This window comes from Equus quagga, chromosome 19 (genome assembly GCF_021613505.1).
Source record: "Equus quagga isolate Etosha38 chromosome 19, UCLA_HA_Equagga_1.0, whole genome shotgun sequence".
Lineage (NCBI taxonomy): Eukaryota > Metazoa > Chordata > Mammalia > Perissodactyla > Equidae > Equus > Equus quagga.
Genome location: NC_060285.1, coordinates 18,351,913 through 18,362,785, shown reverse-complemented (window position 1 = coordinate 18,362,785; position 10,873 = coordinate 18,351,913).

The following is a 10,873-nucleotide window of genomic DNA, read 5'->3' as shown; positions in this document are numbered from 1 at the left end:
CAACCTCTGATCTCGCAGTGTGAGTGGCAGGGTGGAGGGATGGACAGGGACGTGAGCTCAGCGAGCTGCTGGCCCACACCTCTGACTTCCTCCTCAGTGGGCCCGCGTGTTTCCCCATTGTCTCACGCAGCTGGAATTGGGCCTCTGATGGAGGCAGAAAGCATGCTAACCCCAGCCCTCTCCACGGCGTCCTCTGCATCTTTCATTCCATTTTCACAACACTACAAAGTCAACATACTACCTTTAAAAAGCTGTTCCACTTTTTGGAAAGCGGAGCCAGTCTTTGAAAACATGTTCTGTAGAAACGACCTTTCCTCATGCTCCCCTCCCCCTGTGGCCCTTGTCCCACCTTTTGCCCACTTTTTCCTACCGTCTTTTTCTCTTGAGCTGTGACCCTTAAGCTTTGGTTGCTTCAGAATCATGGGGAGGGGCCAGTCCTTGTAAATGCATATTCTTGGGTCACACTTACAGAGTCTGCTTTCGTCCAGTTCCCCAGTGGGCTCCTTGTATCTGCGTTCTTACCGAGCTCTGCAGGTGGTTGTACTGCAGGCAGATTTGAGAGAGAACCACTGTTCAACCACACGTAGGGGTGAGCCCCTGGAATTGTGGGCAAAACCCAGAGGGGACGCCGAGAAGACACGGTCTGAGAGAATCAACACGGTGCTAGCTTCTTTCTCCTTCCCATGTGAAATCAGACACACGAATAAAAGATGGCTTGACCTTTCCTTTCAGAACTCCTTGGATGGTGACCTGCGCATGCCGGGAGAAACTTTGGTAACGACTTATATGCACCTGGTTTGGGTCAGAATTAAACAGCCACGCTGAACACCGTGTCCTTGTGGAATGACAAATTGATATGCTTAAAAGATGCCTGTGGACAACTGGTTGAGATCCCGATCGAGGTTCGTCGTTCTTTACAACGAGACGAAGGCATGGACTCGGATGGTTCAACCATCTAGTGAGCTTTGTTCTATTTATAATGAGAGTGTAACAGTACTAACGTTATTTCATTGAGTCCAAGATGAAGCCCCTCCCGCAGACACACACATTCTTAGCAGCTGTGTAATTCGGATGTGTCTTATGCTCAGTGTCTTATTGTCATTGACACAAGGTCATGACAGGGTTGTCATCGCCTGACACCTTCTGTCAGAATCGCAGCGCAGCACCCTTGAAAGAAATGCTTCCTCGTCAATGCTGTTGATGGCCTAGGGGTGACTTTGTGTTGAAAAATATGAACACTGACAACACTGAGTTGAAAATCACTAAGAAGATTTGGACTCTGTGAAGAAATTTTAAGAATAGCTTAACCAATTTTTTTCACTTATATTTTCCTCTTTAGATGTGCCCAAGGGTGACATGATCTGTCTAAATAAGTGGCTAAGTACTTTCGATAAGTCTAAAATAAAAATGTTAAGAGAGAAGAAAGCATTGAATCATAGTCGAATGGGCACCATTTTTTTCTGAGTGGTGCATCAAACACCGGTGCTTCCTACAACTGAGGGCATCTTACGTGCAGTGAGATGCAGTGACAGCTAGAGTAACACCGATAGCACTTCCTGCCTGCCAGGCATTAACACTTCATGCACATTAACTCATTCAAATCCTCGTAATTGTTAGCCCCATTTTACAGATAAGGAAACTGAGGCACTTGGAAGATAAAGTCACACAGCCAGAGATTGGTAGAGGTGGGTGGGGTTCCAAGGCTAGCAGTCAGCTCCAGGGTCTAGGCTCAGACACATTACTACAGGATCTTACTTAGAAGCGTGTAAACTGGCCATGTGTCAGATGAAACTGGTGAGGAATTTTTAACCAGATTTGTATTTTATGGAGCGTAGTGATAATTAGGAAGAACATGTTCAAACACTTTGGAAAGACAAGGTCAATTCTGTGACAGGCAAAGGGCCGCAGAGGTGGGCGACATCAAGGTTATTTCTCATCCTGAACTACCCCCGGCAGGCCCTGCCTCATTTTACCAGGAGCACCTCACATCAGAAAGTTTCTCGTGGCTTCTCATTGCATTCAGTGGAGCATTGAAAAGAGTAGAAATAAAAGTCCTTTGGCTACAGTCTTTTTCCTAGCTTCACACTGAAATGGGGAGTCACTTTAATGATGATTTTTATAAAGATGCTGCTGCCTTTGTCAGGAGATGAGGCAGTCCCAGTGTTCAGGGAGTGAATTATGGTCAAATTAATACTCTTCAAGAAGGATTAAGTAGACATTGGGACAAAGGATAAAAATGTAGATTCAGTTTGACCTAATGGCAAAACCTACCTCCCAAATTTCCCTTTTCAGTCGATTTTTTTTTGTCTGAGTTAGTGCAAATTTTATTTTATTGCCGTTACCGCACTTGTCGAGATTGATACGATGACAATGCAATTTGAGATACGAGTGAGTGGAGTTGATCATGGAGACTGAATCTGTGGAGAATTAGTTCATTTACAAGTGACAGCATGTACATTTGGTGATGAAACAGGAACGAAAGAATCAATCATCTTTGTTTGTGGAAAATTTCCCTTGAAACTGTTTTTCAAGGCAACAACAACAAAAAGAGACTAGACCAGAGACCCTTAAAGCCCCCTGTCTGACTCAAGCTTCTTGTTCTCTCAGCAAGAGGAAATTTAGGAAAACCAGGCTGACCTGATCCGCTTCAGAATAGACCCTCAAACCCCCAGGGTTGAGCACTCGTTTTCATCTGCTCTGAGGATGCTGATGTGGAAAAGTTCAAGAAGCTCCACATTACAAAGAACCCCTTGAGTCCCACGGCCATTTGTCATTAAGCAGAAAAATACACCCCTGTGTATTTTTCTTCCTTGTTCCTTGTGTCCTGGGCTGCCTTCCATTGCCGTCCATCCAGGACCACATCTGCCCATGGGTGGGCAGAACCTTCGGAGCTGAGGGCTCCCTTAGCAGAATGTTCCCTGTAGTTTTAGCCCAGGAGGCCCATGTCATGTGGTTTTCAAGGCCAAATTAGAGACCACCCTAGAATATTGAGGCCGAAATGGAAGCTTTTCCTCTGCTCCGTCCCATCTGGGTTTTGGTGTGGAAGGGAGTTAGAGCTGTGATGGGCTCCATTTGGGAGCCCAGTGAAATAAGAGCACTTTGAAAAACCAACAGGGTCCACACCTAAGCTATATAGAGAATGGAATCTTTGCGAATCTTTGAATAAAGTTTTCCCTACTGTATTAGGCTTTTGAAAAAATAGAACAAGTTTGCAAGCATTTTAATATTCATTCATTCATTCAACAATATTTTTGAGCCACTCTAGGCATGGGGAATACAGTAGCAAGTAAAATAAATAAAAACCTCTGTCCTCATGGAGCTCACATGCTAAAGTGGGGGGAGAGAGAATTTTTTAATGATTAAAATGTCTAGAATATCTGATAGTGATCAGTGCTGTAAAGAAAAATAAGGGAAGCGGGATGGGACTATGTGTGTGTTAATGGGTCGGTTGAGATATTAAGTAGGATGATCAAATACCACCACACAAGTGACGTTTAAGTAAACGAATGAAGGATTTGGATCTGTTGTTTTGAAGGTACAGCCTGTTGGGTTGCCTGATGGATTGGATATAGGGTGCGAGAGAGGGAGAGAAATTGGGGATGATTCCAAGTTCTGAAAGGCGTCTTATGACATGGCTCCCAATGATCCCACCACCTGATATTCCTGTCTGTGTAGTTCCCTTCCTCTTGAGTCTGGGCTGGACCCAGTAACTTGATTCTAATGACTAGAGTATGGCAAAGTTGATGGGATGTCACTTCTGTGATTAGGTTACAAAAGATTGTAACTTCCTCTCGCTAGCAGATTCTCTCTATTGTCCTCTCAGCTTGCACGCTTCAGTGAAGCAAGCTGCCTTATTGGAGAGGTCCACACGGCAAGGATCTGAGGGCAGCGCCTGGCCAACAGCCAACAAGGACTGAAGCCCTCAGTTCAACAACCCATGAAGAACCAAATCCTGCCAACAACCACATGGGCTTGGAGAGGGTCCTTCCCCACTTGAGCTTTGAGATCAGATTGCAGCCCCCCGACATTGTGATTGCCACCTATGAGAGACCCTGCAGCAGAGGGCTCCTCTAAGCCATGTCCAGATTCCTCACCTATAGAAACTGGGAGATATACATAGTATTTTAAGCTGTGAAGTTTGGGAATAGTAGGTTATGCAGCAATACATAACTAACATACAAGATTTTGGGTCTGGGCAACTGGAAGAATAAAATTGCCGCTTATCATATCATAAGACGAGTGTAGATAGAAGGATTTTTTGGTGAGAGAATAGCAACTTTGGTTTTGCATATGTACAATACACGCATATTTCTATTTCTGTGATAGTGTTTCTCATGAATTTTTCAAATGGTGGTTAAGCTACCAATATATTCGATTTAAATGCTCTCTCATGAACCACTTTGAAAAATGTTAATTAATGCATCTTCAGAAATCAGATTCTATAATAACTTCAGTCACAATTAATTCCAGAAACTGAGAATATCAAATACAGTACTAACCCATTAATTCTGATGTCTCGCCTTTTGTTGTTAGCGTTGTCCAGTTGATTCCGACTCCTAGTGACCCCGTGCACAGCAGAGTGGAACCCTGCCCAGAGTTTTTGCCTCCTCCTCGCACCTTCCAGCACTATATCAGACAATGCTCTGCTGCTATTCATAGGGTTTTCATGGCCAATTTTTTCGGGAAGTGGGTGGCCACGTCCTTCTTCCTAGTCTGTCTAATCTGGAAGGTCCGTTGAAACATGTCCACCATGGGTGTCCCTGCTGGTATTTGAAATACTGGTGGCATAGCTTTCAGCATCACAGCCACACACAGCCTCCACAGTAAGACAACTGACAGCTGGGTGGTGTGGTTCCCTGACTGGGAAACCAACTGAAGCTGTGGTAGTCTCACTTTTAGAATTTATTTTTGTATAATTTGTACAAAAACTAGGATAAAATTCAACCTTGTATATCTATAAGGAAAAGATTTGCTGGGGCGAATTGACAGGACAACCATTTAAGAGAAAGAATGTTTAATTTTTAACATTTGAGAAGGATTTATTTATATGTTAACAGAGTCATTCTCTGTTAGTAGAAGTTCGCCCAGCCTACTGAGGTCGTGGATTATGACAGCCTAGATGGAGACCAAGAGTAAGGTATGGAGCCGAGAGAAATGAAGGAGGTAAAGTTGGCAGACGTTGGTGATGGGTTGGATGTTGGAGGAAGGAGGAAGGGTCTGAGAAGACATGGTTTGCTGCTTGTTCACTCCCTCATCTTTGTTCCCAAAGAGAACCATTTTGGTTCTGGTATCAGGTGGCCAGTGTGACAAGAGAGGACGGGTGTTCACACGACCCCAGAAGGTGGATCATTGTTAATCTCAGCCATTCCGAGGGTTCATTCCCTTTGCCCATGACTCGTTGAGGACGGACATGTGACACAATGATGGTCAGTGAGATATGAAAGAGATCTCCACTACGGAAGCTCTGAGACGGGTTTCTTTGCTTTTTCAAAGAGAATATTGAGGGGTTACTTTCCTTCTCTGCCTCTGGACACTGCTGTCTACTTGTGTTACTCAGAACCAGGCTAAGAGATCCGGCCAACAGGCTGAGGATGGGCAAGTACAAGACAGGAAGCTGGGTTCTTGATGCTGAGGGTGAACTACCACGTTAACCATTCACATTTGAAGGCTTGTTTTTGATAGTCGATGGGGCTTTTCCTAATGGGTTAAGTCATTTTGAGTTAGGTTTTCTGTTGCTTGCAGCTAAAAGCATTCTGAGACAGGAAAATTCTCGGGTAAGGTCTAGTTTTCTGGCTTGGTCAGTGGACTCATTTACTGAAACAGGAGATTCGGAAGGAAGAGGTGACTGGGCTGGGGCTGTGGGGAGAGATGATGACCTGGACTCAGGACACGTTTAGTTAGAGGCGCCTGTGGGACACGGCGGAAGGGCTGACGTGCTGATCTGGAGGTGAGGAGTGAGCTCCGAGCGGAGGCAGAGTGTGGGAGTCCTCGTCTGGCACAGAGCGGGTGGCTGCAACACAGCCTCGCCTTGGGCTTGAGTCCCAGCTTCACCTCCTAATGCCTGTGTGACCTGGGGCAGGATGCTTCACTTTTTTGAGCCTCCTCATTTGTAGGCTTAAAATTCTGTAAAGTGGAAATGCTCACCCTAATGTCTCCAAAGTAAGAATTCTCACCTCAGTGTGGCAGAGACGATGCTAAATCTTGACTAACCTTGTTTTCTGTTCCTCCTGGGCCCACGGGCAACACGTGTCCCAGCATGCCCTGCTGTTAGGTGGGGTCACATGGATGAATTCTGACCAATGGGATGTGATACTCTCTGCTCCCTTCTCTGCCAGCTGGATGCAGAGAATCCAAGGAGGCCCCGAGGCTCCAGGGGATGACGGAGCCTTTGGATGGAGGGAGCTGGGTCCCTGAGTGACTTTTAGGAGAATCCCCACCCCCTCATCACCTACACTGGACTGTGACATAAGCAAAAATATCAACCTTGACCATGTTGTTTCTATAGCGGCTGGCATTCTTTCCCTGACTCACGTACCCAGTATTTCTGCATGTCTGATACACCAGATGATTTAGGTGGTATCCGAAGAGTTTTAAAGTTTGATTTGTTACACACTTGTTTTATAGATATTAGAAAAAATATATATATACATAAAACTAGTTCATCAGTCTTACGATTTCAGGGATATTATTATTTAGGACAAGGGTTGGTAAAATCATATGAGTCAGTTAAAGAAAAATGTCAAGTAAATAACAGAACAGGCATTAAGTGGAAATGGTAAAAATGGTAATGGTGGCACACACGCTGGCGTCCTTCATGAGATGGTGGTGAGGCTAGAATGACATAACGTACGTAAGTACCTCTCCTAGGCCCGGCACACAGTAAGTGTGTGATGAGTGGTAGCCCTTAGCTTGTAGGGGGCAAACCTGCCTTATAGGATTTATCACACTGCATCGTGTGACTTCTTTATCACCTCCCCTAACGCTGAGCTCCTGGAGGATGGGGATCTGCCTTATTCCTCTCGGAACCTCTAGTGGTGGCTGGCTGCCCGGCGCCTAATGGGAAACCAACACTCATGTTGGTAATCCGGGAGTGTAACATCTTTTCCAGGATTAGAGATTTGGATACCCTGGACTATGAGCCCCATGCCGACAAGACCTATATCCGACTCAGTGTGGGGTCCCAGCACGCAACACAGTACCTGCCACACACTTGGGGTTCAAGAAGTATTTGTTGTGAATGAAAATATTTATTTCAATCACTCTTATGGATTCCTACACTGTCCAAACGGGCCTGAGCCTAGAGAACAATCCTTCTCAGCTAAAGTGAGGAGAGGAAAGTCTGGAGGAGCAAAGTGAGCCCAAAAGATCACACAGGGGCGGGCACGTGCAGCGGGGCGTTTGAAAGTCGCATGGAATGTGGGACGATTCTTTGTTGTACCAGACTGTCCTGAGCATGGCTGGTCACCTAGTGTCCTTGCCGGTGCCCACTCATGCCAATGGTGTCCCCAGACATTGCAATCATAAAATATGCTCTCATGGATCTCCAAAACGCCCCATAGGGAACCGTCCCCCCACTGGGCACTACTGGTCCAACCTACCCTCCCAAATGGATGAAGAAATTAAGACCCAGGGAGGGAGAGTCAGGGTTTGGAGGCAAATCTTGGCCATCACACCAATAATCTTTCTGCAGTCGTTGATGGTATGGCCTGTTCAGATCACACAGTGAGCTCCGGGGGCGGGGAGGGGTTTGCGCTTGGTCATAACTTAGCACCCCAAGGTCGTGCTAAGCTCCTCCCACTAGCGGAGGAGGAGTGGCACCCCTGGGACTCCCCACAGCCTGTCCCCTGTCCCTCTCCCCTCTCCCAGCAGCTGGCCCTGCCTGGGGGAGCAGAGCAGCGAGTGGAGCAGGCAGAGTGTGGCAGAGATAAATCTCCCTCTGAGGCCGAAGCTGGCTCTGCCTCCTCATAGAACTGAGATGAGTGTGTGTGTTTTAAAGCAAATAAATGTTGCAGAGCCCCAGAAGGGAGACGTTAATGGCTCCGTTCGAATTCAGCGGCATTTATTTTCCATTGGGGCTGGGCTTTCTGAGAAGCGTGGTTCAGTCAAGGTTAGACATGAAAGAAGGCCTTGTGGGCTGAGTGGACCCAAAGTCAGGGCTGTGACACTCGCCCGCTGCACATTTCTTAATTAGATCTCCGCACAGGCCGCCGCCCCTGGCTGGGACATAGACACACGCCGGCTTTTTCTTGCTCTTTTTGGCTTTTTCCATGTTGGAAAGATAATCTTTTCGGACTTGTTTTCACAATCAGCTCCGAGACAACCAGCCAACTCCCCACCTAAGTGGTGTCTGCCCCTCTCCATCCGAGGGGGCGCCGGGCGGACGGGAGCGAGGAGTCTGCTCGCCCTTTCAAAATGATTCTTTTAAACAATGGATGGTGTATACCGAAAAGAGACTGGGAATCGAGATTCATAGCGAATAGCTCCAGCAATAATTACTTATTTTCTATATTTATCGAGAATGACTACATACACTGTTGCTGTTTTCTCTGAAGAGAAAAATGCAGCAATTATCACAACTATTTATCTACTTGCCTATTTTAATGATTAGCAATTGCCGTTTTTTAATTACTAGGGCAAAAAAAACATGTTACCCCTTAGAGGGGATGGCTCTGGTGTCATTAAGAATGCATCCACACATTAACATCTGTAACTCCGAGTGCAGAGAATGAATATGAGGTGCTGGGCTCACCCCGTGTCACCCAGCTGTTGGGCCTATGACAGAGAAACGACTTGAAGTTGAAACAGGTTGTCCCCGGATTCCTCAAATGAGTGGGTTTTCCTCAGAGTTATATGGGAACCACCTCTCTTAACAAAGGGGACATGTTCCAATGGCACGTGTTCATTTGTGTTGAGTAAAGTTCTGGTAAATGTTTAACAACCAGCTTCCCAGGGGAAACGTCCGGATACACAGCGCTGGCCCATTTTTGTGGTGTAAATACCCCCACGGTGGCAGACACCAACACCGTGACACAGAATACGCATCTGGGGTGAGATGCGGGCAACTGACCTTTGCGAGCCGGGATGAGCCGGCTCCAGCACATGACTGGAGATACATACGCTACATCTTAAGCACGTTGCCTGAGGGCCGACTAGGTGCCAGCATTGTCCTGGCTGCTGAAGTGACAGCAGTGAAGCACGTCGATAGAGCCCCTGAACGGAGAGTAGATGAAGTGGGAGAGACACACAGTAACAGACACGCTGACTAGTGAACACGTAACACACCATTGAAGACCGATGAGTGAAGAATGAGGTGGAGTAAGGGGGGGCGGTGACAGGGTGGGGTGGGAGCGTTTTTGCTACAGTGGACAGGGACGGCCTCTCTGAGGGGCGTCATGAGTGTGAATGAAGGGAAGGAGTGAGTCCATGAGGATGCCTGGGAAGAGAACATTCTAGGGACAGGGAGGCTGAGCCACGTGGATGAGGTGGGCGGTGGGAGGATGCCTGGGGACTGTGTTTAGTCTCCTGGCTTCTGAGATCTGGGAAGCCTGGTGCCGTCTCCTAGGACACAGATGTCTCTCCGGCACCCCCAGTCAAGCATTCTTGCCATAAATTTAGGCAAAGTGTGAGACTGGGGGTGACCCCCGACCCTCCCTCCCATCCAAGGGCAAAGGCTTTCTTGCAGGCTGTGTGATGTCCTAGCTTTTATTCTCTTGTCTACCAAACCTCCAGCTCCTTTGAGTTCCTCAGATGGGTGGCTCCTGATCTCCTTATACCTCTTCCCTTCAAACATGCGCCTACCTAGAACCACCCTCCGCAGGGGTGGGATTTGTTCACGGCTCCTTTCCCATCTCACCGACAGTGCCTGCCCTTGGTCAACACTCAGGAAACATTGAACGAATTCACACAAGACGATGCAAGCGTCTGATTGGTTCATTAGGACTTCCGATGAGGTTTTGTCTGAGTTATTAACCCCCACCCTTGATATTTCATGTCCGTCTTCCTGCAGGGGCTGTTCACTGCCCAGCACCTGCATCTCTGCCTGGCAGAGACGTTCATAAACATTTGTTGAATGATCGAAAGCACGAATATTATTCTATTCCAGATCACTGTCATTTTTACTCTAAATTACTTTCTTTTCTTCTTCCTTCCTACTATGGAAAGGACATTCTATTGATTTTTTTTAATTGTGTGTGCAGAGGGGTAAAATTACCTATGAATTTCATGGCAACACAGCAAAGGAAGCATTAAAATCTTTTGTTCTAGACAAGGGCTGCTGGGCCTGGCAGGTGTGAGAACTGCCTGGTGAGACAGACGGATTCTCAGTTACTTTCTGGGTCTAACAGGCCCTGGGGATCACCTTGAGCATCTGTGAAGCTGCAAGAGAACTTGAGCAAGCCAAGGGCCACTCTGGGGACCTTGGGAAATTCCATGGTGTCTTCAATGAGAGGCCCGTGAGGGACAAAGGCAGGCTTTCCTTTCTGGGCCTTTCCAGCGAGCGTGAGCCAGAATCAGGAGGACCGTATCATCTCAGGGCTTTTAGAACCCATTCAACAATCCCGAGGGTGGGGGTTTGAAGCAAGTTTCTCTCTTCATGCCATATTTGATGCTCAGCACACAAAGAAAGTACAAAGTCAGAGAGGTGACCGGAGAAGAGAGGGTCCTTTCCTTGTGGGAGCAAAAGTTTTGCTGGGTTTAAACACAGATCAGTCTGCTCGATGCTAATAATGAAACTGGGAAATATATTGACATTGCAGGTGTTTGAAGTGTGAAGATCAAGTAGGCATTTCTTTTGATCTATTCAGCAGTGACAAGACAAGTCTCCCAGCTCCAGATATCCTGCTTTATTTTATTTTTTTTCGCACCGACTTCTAAG